Raw genomic sequence first — 15,633 nt, 5'->3', positions numbered from 1 at the left:
TTACATAATTTTAATTACTTTGTCCATTTGAAATAGTTTCCAAAACATCAATATTTATAAGTTTTATTTTTCCATATTTTGAAATAAATGCATATAAAACTTGAAAGGTCTATCCTTTCATTTTAAAAAACCTAAACAAAATTATTACAATNNAAAGGAACAGACAGTGCTAAAACAGAATAGGATCTCAAAATATTTTTATTACATATATTAATTAACAGCATTGAAAAATCATGGGTAATTTTTATTTGTGTCAATAAAGGAACAGTTCTAATATATGGTTATTATTGAAAATTATCTTTTTATTATGTTTTTAAAACAATTCATGCATAGCACATGTTGTTATGATATTCAGGGCTGTACAGAACCAGTATAAGCTTATTATTGAACCGAATTTGGGGGTTTGTTACCCATGAACTTGAAGCTGCCTGCAGAAATTCTCTTTTGAAAGTTTAGAGGAAGTAGACGGGCATATGCAAACAAAGTAGATTAGGGGGGAAAAAAGCAGATACCTAAGACTTTTACAGAAAATTATTCTCCAAAGGATTCCTAATGCTTGTGTTCTACTCTACTCAAAACCTACAGGAAATGTAATGTTCTGATGAAATCCAATTGGATCTTTCGTGGCTCATTACAGGTTTCCTATTAACTGTTGCAATCAACACAATTTACACTCACTCTCTGTATAGACCACGGGGAAAGATAAATTTTAGTTCAGTCAGCACGTAATTGTGTGCCCTGTGAGAGAATGAGCTTCCCTGGCATGGGAAGGATTTGAACAAATACTCCAGAATTAAACAGAAACTTTGGTTTCATGGTTATTTTTTTCAGAAATAATTATACAAAAGATAAATACAACAATATAACACAAAAATAAAGATGAAAACGTGTTGTCACTGCCTTAAAGGGGCTTGTGAAAGAGAGCTTCCTCTAAGTTCAATTGTGTGCAACTCTTAATGGAGATCGTATGAGTCATTGTTCATTTACTGAAAAAAAAAAAACTACTAATGAATTTGCCCAATTGTTTTGCTACTCAGCATGTGTTGGAGCTGCAAGCTCTTTCCATCATTTGATCTGACATATATTTATTTCTTCTGTCCACACACTGTTTTATGTATATGGAGGTAAAGTGCATATACTGGGTACTGTCCTAAAAGCTCTACTATATATTTATTTGTTTAAAAGCTAATTTCAGACATTTACATTAATTCATTATCTTTTTGATCCATAAAATGTAGGTCCCTAAAGACGCAATGCCATGCTAAGCTTAGAAAGCATTTTCTCTGAATGCTGGAAAGCATCTAATGGTTTCCTTCCACCATTGCTAAACTGGACCCTAAGAGACCTGGAGGCAGCTAGCTGTCTCTTCTGTTGACAGTGAATTTGAGCTTATTCTTGGAATGAAACTACAATTAAATGCCAGAAATATAAACCAAGCCAAGGCAACAAGTATTTCATTAGTGCATCTGTACATTGGGAGCCTAATCCAAGCCATAGAAATGAATGTTTGAATTCCAAGTGAACAGTGAATAGCCAGCTTTTTAACTAGAGAAAATCACAACAATATTCATAAGCTAAACTCTTCTATCTGAATTAATTATATATAAAGCATTATTTATTCATGACATATGTTGAAAGACAGTCATTCAAACCCCACACATAGTGATAGCAGAGATTAGAATTTAAGGATCCTATTGCTGTTAATCTCATGTTTGTCTCCACCCCTTCTACACCTTATTGTACAAATATGTCCCAATTCCTGCGATGTCAATATCACATTGATATGTGGGGTGGTAAGCTCTGGGACTTCAGCTTTTGAATATATAGTTAACAAAACTTTAAATTTTGGCACTTTTTCTCATTTGTTTTAGCAGCTGATCTTTAGCAAAAAGAGTGAGCTTTGCTATGTGTAAGTGAGAAATAATAACTGAAAAGATCTGCCACTGGTCACTCACAGTTTTTTTAAGGATATCTCATGTGAAAGATAGATTGATTCAATCAACTTGGCTTGCGGTTGGTTATAATAAAGACTGATAATAGGCCTGGGAATAAACTAGGACTCTAAAATGGCCATGAACAAGTTTTTATTCCAAGTGCAGAAAGTCTTTACAATCAGTACTCTGAATATTTAATTGTTAATTCTTGCAGGCCTTATTAGTAAGAATACGTAAATGATTAATTTAAAGTTCTCTGATAAGAACAAATACTGAATTATCCATATCTATCTGGATTCATATTTGAAGAAGGAAAACCATGACAGTGATTTATTTTGGGACAGCCATGACTTCATAGCAACAACTTACTACGAAAAGCGTAGCCCTAAAGTGTGTAAGCCTGAGCTAAAAGCATTGAGGTTTAAAATGACTGGAGTAAGAGACTGCTTGTTCACTTCCTGGCTACCCGGACCTGAACAATCACATAGAAACAATATTAATTACAACACTGTTTGGCCAATGACCCTAGCATATTACTAACTAGCTCTTGCATCTTTAATTAACCCATGTCTATCAATCTATGTATCGCCATGAGGCTGCGACCTACATGTAAGGATTCTAAGGTTCCAACGTGTCCTCCTTCAGCAACCACATGGCATCTCCCTGACTCCATCTACGCTCTATCTTTATCTCCGTTCAGATTTAATGCCTGACTTCCATCTGCTTAGCCATTGGCCAAAACTGTTTTATTCATCAACCAATAAAGCAATGCATATACAGAATGACATCACACAACAAATGACAAAATACTTAAGGAATTATTTGCCAAGTCTTTAAATCCCTACTTCTAATTAGAGATTAAATAAGGGAGGAACAAAAACAGAAAATAAATTACTGAGATTTTTTTTTTATTTACTGGTCTATTTTCAGACTAGATTTCAAGGCAGCTACTCACCCAGAAAGTGATTTTTGTGGATTAATGTTTCATGAAGTTTAGCTCTCCGAATTTTTACTTCATGTCTATCACCTGCCCTGAACTCTAATCTCAAGGGAGGAAGTATTAAAATTTGTAGTCAAGCTGGTGAATAGAATAGACATTAGAAGCTAAAGGGTAAGTAATTCCTGATGAAGGACAGGTCACTAATAAATGCCTAGTCAATGGTTACATCAGTGAAATTAGTGGACATGAAAAATATTTTTAATGTAGTCAAAATACCAGCTTCTTCCAGACAAAGGGAGATAGTTTTTATATTAACTTTACTGTTCACATTGCTCCCTGGATAGACAGAGTAGACTGTATAAGTTCTTCTTATCATGCTTTGAGAATACGGAAGAGGTGCTGGAGTTCCAGAGGTCCTGAGTACAATTCCCAGAAACCAGGATGGTAACTCACAACCATCTGTAATAGGATCTGATGCCTTCTTCTGACATGCAGGTATGCATGCTGAGCACTCATACATAAAATATAAATATATAAAATTAAAAAAAAGAACTCAAAAGAAATAAAATGCTAAAAAAAGATTAAACTATATTTGGAACTTGTTGGTTCTATTCTATTTTAATATTAATCACTCACCAGCTGTTTCTAATAAAAAATAAATGGTTATGTAAATAGCATACAAAATAAAGCACCATGATAAGCAAATATGTGTTATCAAACCATGAGAAGAGAAAGCAGTTTTACCCTTCATCCCTTGCTAATTTCATTTGTTGTACTGTGAAGGTACTGCAAAAATCAGTCAGTCAGGTGAATTTCAATTCGGGGCATCTCTACCCCAGAGACTTTTTAGCACTTTGAAAACGGGTACATTCTGCTCCTATCTGAAGTGTGGTCCCTCTTTGTAATTCATGTTCAACCCATCCATATTAATAAGCAGTTAATAGAGTTTAAATGGGAGACACACTGTTAAACTAGAAATATACTAGGCAATCATTGCAACCAATTGTAGCCTTAAGAGAGTCATATAACCACTCTGGATGACCATGTCCGTAAGAATTCCTTCAACACCACTGCTCTTTAGTATAGGGCCTAAATTTATATGTGCGTAAATTTAAATTTCAAATTTCATTGCCCGTCTAGAAATATTTTGGGAAGTTAATGATCCAAATAGAATTCATTTTTATTTCTTTACAACAATATATAAATATCTAAAACATGAAACTGGTTACTTTAATGATGGAGATAATGTAATCTTGGTTCTTTATTGAAGCTTACAATGTAGCAAGTGCTCAATTAACTGATCTCTCTCCTGTATTGCTTCCTCTTAGGTCTTTTGTAACATACTTTGAGAATTTGATTGCCTATAGAAAATCAACCATATATTGAAGTCTATTCTAAAATAATTCAGATTCTTCCTGTAATATTAAAATCTTACTATAATAAAACTATTTATTGATGCAAAACTCAGGAAGTCAGTTAAAGCTCCTCAGGCATATATCATCATCAACAGGAATATACAATTTGATTGTATAAGATTGTGAGCATAAATTTAGAAATTTGATTCTTTTAACCCATAACTAATTAATATCCACTCATTTAACACATTTTGAGTGTATTTGAATTTAAAAGAAAATTTCCTATCACTAATTTTTTAAAGCATTACCCAAATCATTGTTTCTAAGTCATGTGATAAGAGTTTGTAAGAGACATTTGCTAATAATATGACAACTATTTTAGGCAATTAGAATCTTTTCAACTTAGAATAGAAAAGAATGAAGAAGGGAGGAGCTATTAGGACCCTGTGCCTGACTGACACCTGCCTTGGGGACTCCTTAGATCGATGGTATCAGAATTATTTACATCATTTCAAATACTACTATATACGATTCATGACCCAGGTCGATATTTTTAATAGCTCCCTAGACAATTCTGGCATGTTACCAGTTTTAATAGTCTGTGTTCTGCTTATTAAATATAAATAATTTTATATTCAAACAATACAGGCGTGAAATATTGCTCACTTGCAATCTTCTTAAATATATTGATATGTATTTCATAACTCAAGATGTTCCTCATACCTAATTATGCCTTCCACAGCTGTGTTCCTCTACAACTAATCCTGTGATTTAGGGCAAACAATTTACCATTTCCAGCTGTTTACCTGGAGAATTTTTTTTTTATTCTCTCCTTTAGCTTTTAAATGCTTCTTTTTTTTTTTTCCAGCACAAAAACAAGAGTAGACAGTTATTAGGATCTCTTGCAGCCAACAAGCCATCGCACATGCCTGACCTCCTAATTTCCTGGGTCTCAGCAGCCTGTGGGATAGTTAGGCTATGACAACCAACTATAACACTGTAGACTGTCCTCAATTATGAGATCAGAATTAAATACAAGTTATGTTATTCACTAGCTGTGCTTGAGCTCTTCATCTCTGGTAACTCTCAGATTTGTGTATGTATCATGAGGGTAGCCTATCTTGAAAACAAATGAATGAATCTCCTAAAATAACAGACAATGATGTGTACATATATTTATGTGTATGTGTGTGAATGTTCTACCCCTAATCTATCCCTCAGTTATAAAAGAGAATAAGGGAAATCTAGAACATATCAAAATTTCAGCTCTAGATTCTGTTGATGTTAAGCTGGCAGCTCACAAGAATTGTTGAAAAGTTTAAAAAGCCAAAGGGTAAATATCCAACAGAAGGGATACGCACAAACACAGTGTGGAAGCAGGCAGTAACATCTACTGAAATTAAAAAGTACAGAAAGGGTCGCTGGGTGGTGGCAGTGATGGATAGACACAGCTTGCCTCACTAATCACATAGACCATCTCCTAAAATAAGCAGACCTTGTTTGTCTTCCCGGTTATGAGAAATCATTAAATTAATGTTAATTTAGCTCTTTAGAAGGTCATACAGCTGAAGTTCAAGGATAGAATAGCAGAAGTGTCTCAAATATAGTTTTCTGGTGAGTAAATCACTCACAGAAATGTCTAACAACCTGCCTGAATGTTCCACATCAACCGTGGCTTAAACACAGAACCAAGTAAGGGCAATTTGCAAGACAACCCAGCCTCCCTTTACCATTCCCAAAGATTACAGAAAATGAAAAAGTCAAAATGTTAAGATAGAAACTCATTAAACAGAAATTAATTTGTTCAGTGGTGCAGAAATGAAATAATTGAGCCAGGCTGTGATTAAGTCTCTACAAATTGCATGATAAATAGGAGTTTGACATAAACAATCACAACTGTGCATATATACAATTTTTAAATTGATTGTCCCAAAAAGATACACTTAAGGAAAATTTTTCACATGAAAAAGGAGTGATATTGAAAATACTATGTTAATTATTTTAAATTGTGCTTCCTTAAGAGATATTAGAAATATTATATCTTAAAAGAAAGCCTCAAAAAAATTGAATTGGTTTACTGAATTCTCTGGCAACCGAATATTTTTAATTAGTTGAATATGTAATAAACATTAAATAAAAGACTACTAGAGCTATAATTGTGATAAACATATACAGTAAAAAAAGGGGGGTGGTTACGAGTGATTTCTATATAATCTAAAATTGGAGAAGCATGTTAAGCTAACTTTTCCACACATGATTGAATTTCATTTTGATTAATGAGGGTATAGGGGCTAGATAAACAGGCTTGGAAAAAAATAGCTTACAAAGACTCGATTAACATCCTGGGCCCAGAGCTACTTATTATGTGAGAAATGCATGCAACTAAAAATGCATCGCCCGGTTTCAAACTGTCCTTAGTATCTCCCTTCAGGCCATAGTTGAGACAGTCCTAGAGATGACATCCTTGTCAATGTGAGATCACCAAAGGAATGCACAAGTGGATTAGGATATTATGTATTTCCATGGGCTATGATGAGACCTGCGTCCAGATTATAGTCTACATAAAACTGGTAACCACCTACTTTATAAGGAGGCACGATTTAACCCAGATTCTAATGCACTGTTTTTAAAAACTAATCAAGGGACTACATTATGTTTTTTTTTTCTTTTCTTTCTCTAACCTTTAAAATCACGTGTGATAGGAGTCCTATTATGTTATAAGTCCCTAGGAATCAAAGCAGGTGTTGTGGGGGTGAAAGGTAAAAGGGAACACTCCATTTCATAAATGCACTGAGTATACTTTTAGAAATAAGCTATCTTATCAGTAGTAATGTGATTTATTCTGTATCTATACCAGCATGGGATAAAATGGTGTTTTTTAAAACACAAAATAAAGAGCTTAACAAGTCTAGATTTAGACCCAGGTTTACATGATTCATAGAGAAGAGAGCATCAAGAAGAAACAAGAAAATGTGAAGAAAACTCATGATCAAAGTCCATCTTAGCTTTTAGCAACTATGGTGTAATTTGCTAGCATTTCTGAGCCACGGGTTCCTCGTTTGTTAGCCAAAGGTGATAGACTGTCATTAGAGTCACCTAAGAAACTCTTTATAACTCTTTATGTATGGACATCGGTCAGAAATCCTGATCAGAAATATGGGCTACCATATACTCTAGACATGTCCTCCATGCTTTCTTCCAGGTGGCTATGTTCTATAACTGTAAGAAAGGGGCAGGCCATTCCATATAAAGCTTGGAATAAAGTACTGCTTTAGAAGAACGCTGTAGTGAAGATCGAGAAAGGAAGAACAGAGTATGTGCCTATCACCTTGATTCTGCTCAAGGTTGCCATATAAACCATAGTCGATGCTTGGCTTGAGTAGTTCAAGTTATTTTCATAAAGGGACTCATACTCAAGAAACGAAGGTCAAAGCAATCACACTAAAACAAAATGTGCCAATTCTTTCAATATGTAAATTCTAAGGACCAGTAAGCCCTAAACGACTTTGAAAGCAATTGTATGTTTTATTATTGTACTGTAATTTGCACTACGATATTGTCATGTTCAAGCAAACTTAAAATTTTCTCTAATGCCAAATGTATAGATCATAGGTTCATGTTATTTCATATAAGAATTACATTGCATTGTGCCAGTTGTTTAATGCTATTAACTTTCCTTGGGTGTTACTATGATGCAGATCCAACAGGGTTGTTGTAAGCACACTAATTAGTCATCTAGGATTTTATAGATAAAAATCATACATTGATCAGAAATCACTTTTTTACTTATTTTTTTGTAGAGTATTTTTCCACACTTGAAATAACATGATTATTTTATATCAAGCATCAGTTTTTCTTTGAAATCTTATTTTAGTAGCCAATGCATGTTTGAACTAAGATGCTAAATATTATGATAATATTAAGGCTGTGTTTGTAAATGGAAAATATGCATGCTATAATGAACCGTGCAGCTTTGGGGGTGTGTTTTTCCACTGCCACCTTACATGCAAGCGTTGTCTTAATCTGTGTGCATGATTCGCATTCTTTCAAGAGTCCTTTTGCAATATTTACATAGTGAACTGTGAATCTTAGTGCTGACGAGCCCCTGTGACAAGGCAGAACACTGTCCTGCTTTAGTTTTTCTTCCAACTTTGCATTATAGTGTTATAAAATTTCCCACAAAACCTTTTCCTTAAGGTTGTCAGCAATTAGCTACAACAAATAAGATATTTTGCTGTCAAATCTTACAAGTGGCAGCATAGAACGTTAAAGTTTCTAGCATGACGATGTGAAAAAGTCATTGTACAACGTTCCATTATATGAATACAATATTCTGGCAGCTCTTTGGATAATCAAGGAAAGCCTATCATTTTTGAAACACTGCCAAATCAGTACTACTGCCAAAAAGGAGAAACACTAAGTCAGACCTGCGTTATCCCTGAGCACTAACAGACTATCCAGACCGCAACCAATTGGTACAGCAGAGGTGGGAGAATGGTAGACCAAATCTTTTGTTTCTTAGTAATTTGAAAAATGTAGAAGGATTTGAATTTTGGCAACAGAGATACGCCTTTACGTGCTGGAAAAATCACAGCAATCTCTAAAATTAAATCTCTGAAAGGAGCCGGATGGTGGTGGCGCACGCCTTTAATCCCAGCACCTAGGGAGGCAGAGGCAGGTTGATCTCTGTGAGTTCGAGGCCAGTCTGGTCTACAAGAGCTAGTTCCAGGACATGCTCCAATGCTACAGAGAAACCCTGTTTCGAAAGACCAAAAAAAAAAAAAAAAAAAAAAAAAAAAAAACGGAAAATCTCTGAAAGGATGTGCTCAGGCATTTTGTTTGGTCTTATTTATTTCAGAAAAAAAAAAAAAAAACGTGTGTTTTTGAAAGGCCTAATTTTAGCAGGTAATACGAGTAGACCAATTTCTTCCTCCCATAATGAGCAATCATTTATCCTAACATATAACAGGTGGAACATAGCTTTCAGTAATTCAAATTACCGGTATAAACTTTCACCATGTTGGAAGGCGATTTCCTTGTTTTGTTAACAAAGCAAAGAACCCCTAGTAATGTTTCTTTGCTTATTTATTTATTTACAGTAGATTGGTTCTTCGGAGTCTAATTTTAACCGCATCAATGAAGTTAATATAACGCTAAGAAAATTGACTCTAGTTACTATTCCAAGTCAAAATCCTGAGGTTGAGTCCCTCTGCAGTCCAAAAGTAAAGCATTGACTCAAATGATGAACAGCCCGCCTGTTCAGCCACAGAGAGGATGACTTTGTCAGTCATGATATCATCAGTGTGAGCAGCCTGTCCTCTCACAGAAAGGATGACTGTATCATTCATTCATGATATTGCCCGTGTATGAAAAGGTGAATATGCCATTTACGATACTGTAGGTGTGTAACACTCAGCAAGTGTCTGATCTGGTTTCGTAGTTTGATACTGCATGCATGCCTTCATTGAATTCACCTGTAAATAACAACACTTTGTGGCAGCTAAGTAAATATTTAATAAGCCATGAAGGGCATGATGTCGTAGGAAATCTGTACTTTCAGCTGTTTGGAGAAAGTGTACTTTCCATAAAATAAACCCGAGCTGCCATTTGAAATTTTCTTCCCTTAAAAATATGTCATTACAATGTACGTTCCTGATCATCGATGCCTTTTCAGGCTTATAACTCTATGATGTGATTTGCTACAATTTTGTGAAATTCTGTTTAGCAATTAATGGTTTTTACCATCTGGACAAAGATTCCAATGCAGAAAAATAAATGTGCAAAGAATTTGAGCCTGTATGTAAGAAGTCTCTTACATCACATTTACGATATTCAGTGTAAATACCTCACTGATTTGACACTGGAGTTATTAGATGTGTAAATAATGATGTTCTGTTCGGGCCTAATTAATTCCTGTAATGTGAATATTTAAAATAAAAATAATTCAATTTAAATGTACAATAGTTAGTTTTGCTTGTGTGCAATGATTGTATTCAATTTATCTGCTCAGAATTTATTTTCACTCATATGCAAATCTAGACTTACTACTAGTGAATTAAAATATACTTATCAGGTCACACATTTATTATAGATAGCAAACCAAGCATCAAGAACCAGTGCACACAAGGAGTTTGTTTAGGCATTGTTTTAATGGGTTTAGTACCATAGCCAACATCATTAATAATAATTTTATTATTATTTATTTATTATTATTTATTTTCATTAATAATGAAATTTTGTGCATGGGGATCAGGACAACTTCACTGTGTCCTGATCCTAACTTTGAAGACCTTGCTTTCTATTACCTTCATTCTCTGATTCTGTACATCCCCATCTCACTGAGCCTTCTAACGCAGGCCTGCAGAGTCAACAACAGCTCCAATCCCAATATATATCTATTGTGGACATCTCCTTTCAAATATCTGCTTTTATCTTCTGATTTCCATCCATCATCTAATGACATAAACACCACTATGGAAGAATCTCAACACATCTCCCCTCTCTCATCCTTTATGTAATGGTACGGGTTGGTACTGCAAACTTGACCCTTTTTCCTTACATTGAATCGATCATAAGACATCTCTTATGTATGACACTTTTCTCCTGATTTGTTGCCATTGACTTAATTAAGTTGAAGTAATTTCAAAGAATTTTTACCTGCACTGACAAAGTCCCCAAAGCTTCAAAATCCAAGTTTTGCACTATCACTAATAATAGAAATAAATAAGAAAATATGACAGAGGAAAAATTCAACTAGAGCGTGGCTAACTAGTAATCTCTGCTGCCCTACTTCCTGAAACTCACACACTTACTAAAATTCTTCATGGATTTTTCCATTTTTAGGTAAACTCCTGATTTGGTAGCAAGCCATTTTGTCCTTTTATATTTGACTTCCTCACAAATTGTCTAGACTCTTATTTGCTTCTAATTCATCCTGTCATTGATGCCTCCTATGTCATCCACTTCCGAGGCAGTCTTGTCATTAACACCTCACATATCACCCACTCCCCGGGCAATTTCTCTTGCTGCTGAAGTCCTACCATCCTTAAAAATATATTCAAATAAATATATGCTATGATTCAAAATGCATTACAGATATAAAATATTTCAAAATATTCTAAAGCAAAAGGATACAGAAGAAGTTGTTGTCACTTTTGTAGAAGTGAAATTTAGTTAGCAAATTATATAAGTCTTCAATGGAGATCTGAGCAAAGTCTTAAGGACAGAATATGTTCTGTCCTGTAAGCAAGCTTTGTAATTTTAAGGGCCCATTCATGAAAACAGACATACAAACTAATAAATGTTTAGTAGGTTACATGATTGGAGCTGGCTTACCTTGACTTGATTTACACTGCAAAATCAAAAGTTCTTGAAAGTTTATGAGCAGATGTACAATACGTTGAAACCACAAAATACGTATTTATGAGCTTGTAAATCATTTAAAAATAAATGCCATATACCTTCTTGTATCTAAATGTAAGGTATGTTAAGATACAGTATATTTATTTAGCAAAAAAGAAGCACGATGTGGAAGTCCAAAATATCTGGGTCCTGGAGACAGACTGCTCATGTTCAGTTCTCAGATCTCCCTCTTCTAACTCTAAAATTCATGAGCACCTCTTCACTATTTCTTCATCTTAAAAAGTAGGCTCACAGCTCAACCTTAAAGTACTTGGCTAACATATACTAGATCCCTAGTCGATCCAAAGCATCATAAAAATATCACAATTAGTAAACTAATATACCAACAGATTTACAAGAGGATCAGAATAAAGAGTATTCCAAGTATTTCCACCATATCTTTTCTTCAGTCCTTCCAAATACCCTTCATCTATTTTATCTAAAATACATCGTGTTATTAATTTAGTTACTATTACATTCTTTGGGTAGACATTGCAAATGCTTTCTTCATGAAGAATGTAGCTTGATATCAAGAGAAATTGAATATTTGAAAACCTACAATCAATGGTCGAATACCCTGAAACAACAAACAGAAAGCTTTAAACCCATCTGATTCTCTGGGAATTGCCAGAACATGAAGTAGAGCTCCCATTGATATTTCTCCTCTGGTTTCAATGATATAAGCAAGACATTGGGTCTAGTTATCTTCCAATGCACATCTTTCTCAGTGGACTGTGACTTACACTAATTGGTCTGGACCCAAAAAGTCACAATGACTCTAGTTAATATTCTATGCCCAATATGGAAATCAGCACCCTCTTTTTTTTAATAATATGTAATATGTTTTGTCAATTTCTATCCCCACCACTCTCTTACCCCTTCTCCGATTCCTCTTGAATTCTTCCTCATGAGTCCTCATCCTAGCTTCCTTTTTTTTCCTTTTTGTTTTATTTCTACTTTAACCATTGTGTATAATTATCTTTGTTTATATAAATAAGTAGAAACGGGGAGTTATTTGCTTGAGCCTAGACTGTTCATCAATGAAGGAAAAGGTAATGCTCTCCAGTAATGATTAGCTATCCCTAGTCACGTGGTGGGGGTGAAGGCTCAGGAGGGTTGATGGGCTACATCTGTGTAAGTCATTTTTAGGTAACCATAACTGGTGAGGCTCATTAACGAAATCGCCATATCATGTCCTGAAGAGAACACTTCATAGCCCTTTTCCCCATCCTCAAGCTCTTTCCATATTCACTGGGCATTTGAGGGCATAGGATAAACTCAATGTTTAGGGCTGAACACTTGGCAGCCACTTATTCTCTGTACTTTTTCTGCAGAGAACTCAGTTACTCACTGCAAATAGGGGCTTCTCTGAACAACGCTGAAAGAAGCACTAATGTATGGGCTTAAATATAAATATTTAGAAGGTATTTTGACAACAAATCAATGTAACTATTAAAAGGAAACTCCAGCAGGCTGTAACATGACATCCAATCTGCTCCACACTCTCTAGTCTAGACACTCAACTAAGATGAAGTCAAAATCTTTAAATAAAAAGGGTGTGTGTGGCATGTGTTTGTAAATGGTATATGCACATTTTTTTTGGCATGGATGTGCGAGTGGTGTGTGTTCTTGTTTCGGTTGTATGTGAATGGTGTGGGTTTATGCTTGGCGTGTATATGTGAGTGCTGTATGTGAATGTAATCTTGTTTACATCTATGTGGGCTTCTGACAGACATGAACACCTTATAGGAAGAGAAAGGAAGGAAAGAGAAGATCGAAGTGGAAACATATCACCCTTTCATGTGCTGTTTTCCACTTAGCATAACACATCCAGAAGACTCACTGGAAGTCTACCAGATGCCAGTACCAGGCTCTGGGACATCTATATATCATGCACCATGAGACAAAAGGAACTACATTCTTTAATAAAACTGTAACCCCAATTATGCAGTTATAGCAAAAGAAATGGGATGAAAACATTGGTTTATATTTCATAACATACATTATAAAAGTAATAAATATATCAACATAAGTACCTTAATCCAGTTCCATGCATGAAACCAAATCCCTCCAATATTGTTTAAGATGTCAGCAATGCATATGGAAAATAGCTTCTTTTCAGGAAAATATGTAAAAGCGAAATATTTAGTAGTCTGTTTTAATCAGGGGTATATTGCTCTAAGATTTCATTAAAAAGTAAATTGTTGTTATAAATGGGTTTAATTTACTTTGATTTTCTGTTAAAGAATATTATTAATGAATTCAAAATGAACCCAAGGAAGCAGTTTCTTTCTCAGCTCCATGTGGTGATCAGTATCCCCCTGCCAGATAAGCCCACTTAGTTGCTAAGGGTGTAGAGAACTCCAAGTGGTGATCAGGCCCACCACAACACCCCCACTTTCCTAAGAGTGTAGAGAACTCTGCTGTGAATTTAAGAGATGGTAGATTAAGATGCAAATCTGTCCTCACATCTCCCAATATTTTATTCTCAAACAGATTGTTAGACAGGGAAGAAATGCGCTGGAAACAATAAGAAACAGTCACGGGAAGGACATGCTTTGACTGATATTTCAGGAAAAGAAAGAGGTGAATTCTAAAAAGCATAGAGATGGGAGAATACAGAGAAGAAAAAAATTTAATTTAGTTCCATGTTGTGTTTGAGAAAGGAGGAATTGGCAAGAGTCACAAAGTCCTCCAGGTAAGCAGCGTCCCTAAGACAGAGCATGTCTATTAGACAGCACGATGTAACATTTATGAGTATGACCTATAAACCAGAAATAGGCTCTCCTCTTCTGCAACCATGGCCTTCATCCATAGGGTACTTTGTTGCTACAGGTCATTTTCCAAAACTTTGAGACATTTCAAATATCTTTTAATGTAACTTTTAATGTTATAATAAGCTAAAATTTTACAGTAATAGTAATAGTACACTGAAGATTTGAGAATAACTTTACTGATACAATGCACTGCTTATTACCAGAGTCAGGGAAAATACTGTCATCTTTGATTCTGAAATTATGGACTAAAGATTACAGAAAAACTTCTTCAGAGGGGAGCATAAAATCTGGATAAATTATAAAGGTCATTTTTAAATCATTAGCTGTTTCATAATACAGTTTTTAAAGTTAAGATTAAAAGAGATAATCTAGCGCTTTTAACATGATAATTGGGAAAAATTCTGCTGAGCAATAACACAGTCACTAAAGTGCTTGTCACCAAAAGCAAAGTCACTTTTTCGTTTATGCACTTTGAATGTCATCAAATTTTGAGGTGACAAAAATCAATTCTAATCAACAGTTAACAGTGAAATTCCTGCATATTTTACTGATCAATTTGGGAAGGAATCCATAAAGTCAGATATGCAGATCATGGGGTCATAAAGAACATTGTGCAAGGACTGCAATTAGACCACCGGAACAAATAGCCCTACCTCATATCAAAGCCCAATCTCAAATTCTACAACTATAAAACATCAGGGATCACCAGAAACAAGAGAAATCATTAGAAGAAGCTATGTCATCATATGTTACCCATCATTCATTCAATAATCTTCCTCATAGAATGACCATTGCATGAAAATGAAGAGGCAAATCACTAGAATAATTGAAAATGGAAAATAAATCATAACCACTTTCAAAAGGAACTAGAACAGATCCTGAAGATCCTAGAGCGGAGATGTCAGTATTTCTAGTCAGGAAAAACAAGCTAAACTGTATTTCAGACAAGATGCCAACTGAAAGGAGGATAAGAGGGATAAGAGAAGGAGAGAATAAAAGAAAAGAGATGGAGAGAGGTTATTTTTTTATTGAGAATAAGAAAAAAAGTTTCCGCCTCCTCCCAGCCTCCCATTCCCCTCCCCCTCCCCCCACTCTTCCCCCCTCTCCCCACTCTTCTCCCCCTCCCCCCACAGTCTGAAGGGCAGTCAGGGTTCCCTGCCCTGTGGAAAGTCCAAAGTCCTCCCCACTCCATCCTGGTCTAGGAAGGTGAACATCCAAACTGGCTA

At 35.1% G+C, this 15,633-nt stretch overlaps 1 long non-coding RNA gene across 2 annotated transcripts in view; it reads right to left on the bottom strand.

Moving 5' to 3' along the window:
• The window catches only part of LOC126503354 (uncharacterized), a 781,756-nt gene that overhangs the window by 736,352 nt on the left and 29,771 nt on the right, over positions 1-15,633 (bottom strand). The gene's annotated exons all lie outside the window — the stretch shown is intronic.

Source organism: Alexandromys fortis, unplaced genomic scaffold (genome assembly GCF_014885135.2).
Source record: "Alexandromys fortis isolate MF-2015 unplaced genomic scaffold, M_Fortis_MF-2015_v1.1 scaffold_2_1_26212458, whole genome shotgun sequence".
NCBI classification, from domain to species: Eukaryota; Metazoa; Chordata; class Mammalia; order Rodentia; family Cricetidae; genus Alexandromys; species Alexandromys fortis.
Note: the sequence above shows the minus strand (reverse complement) of the source record. Positions and strands in the feature narration are given on the sequence as shown.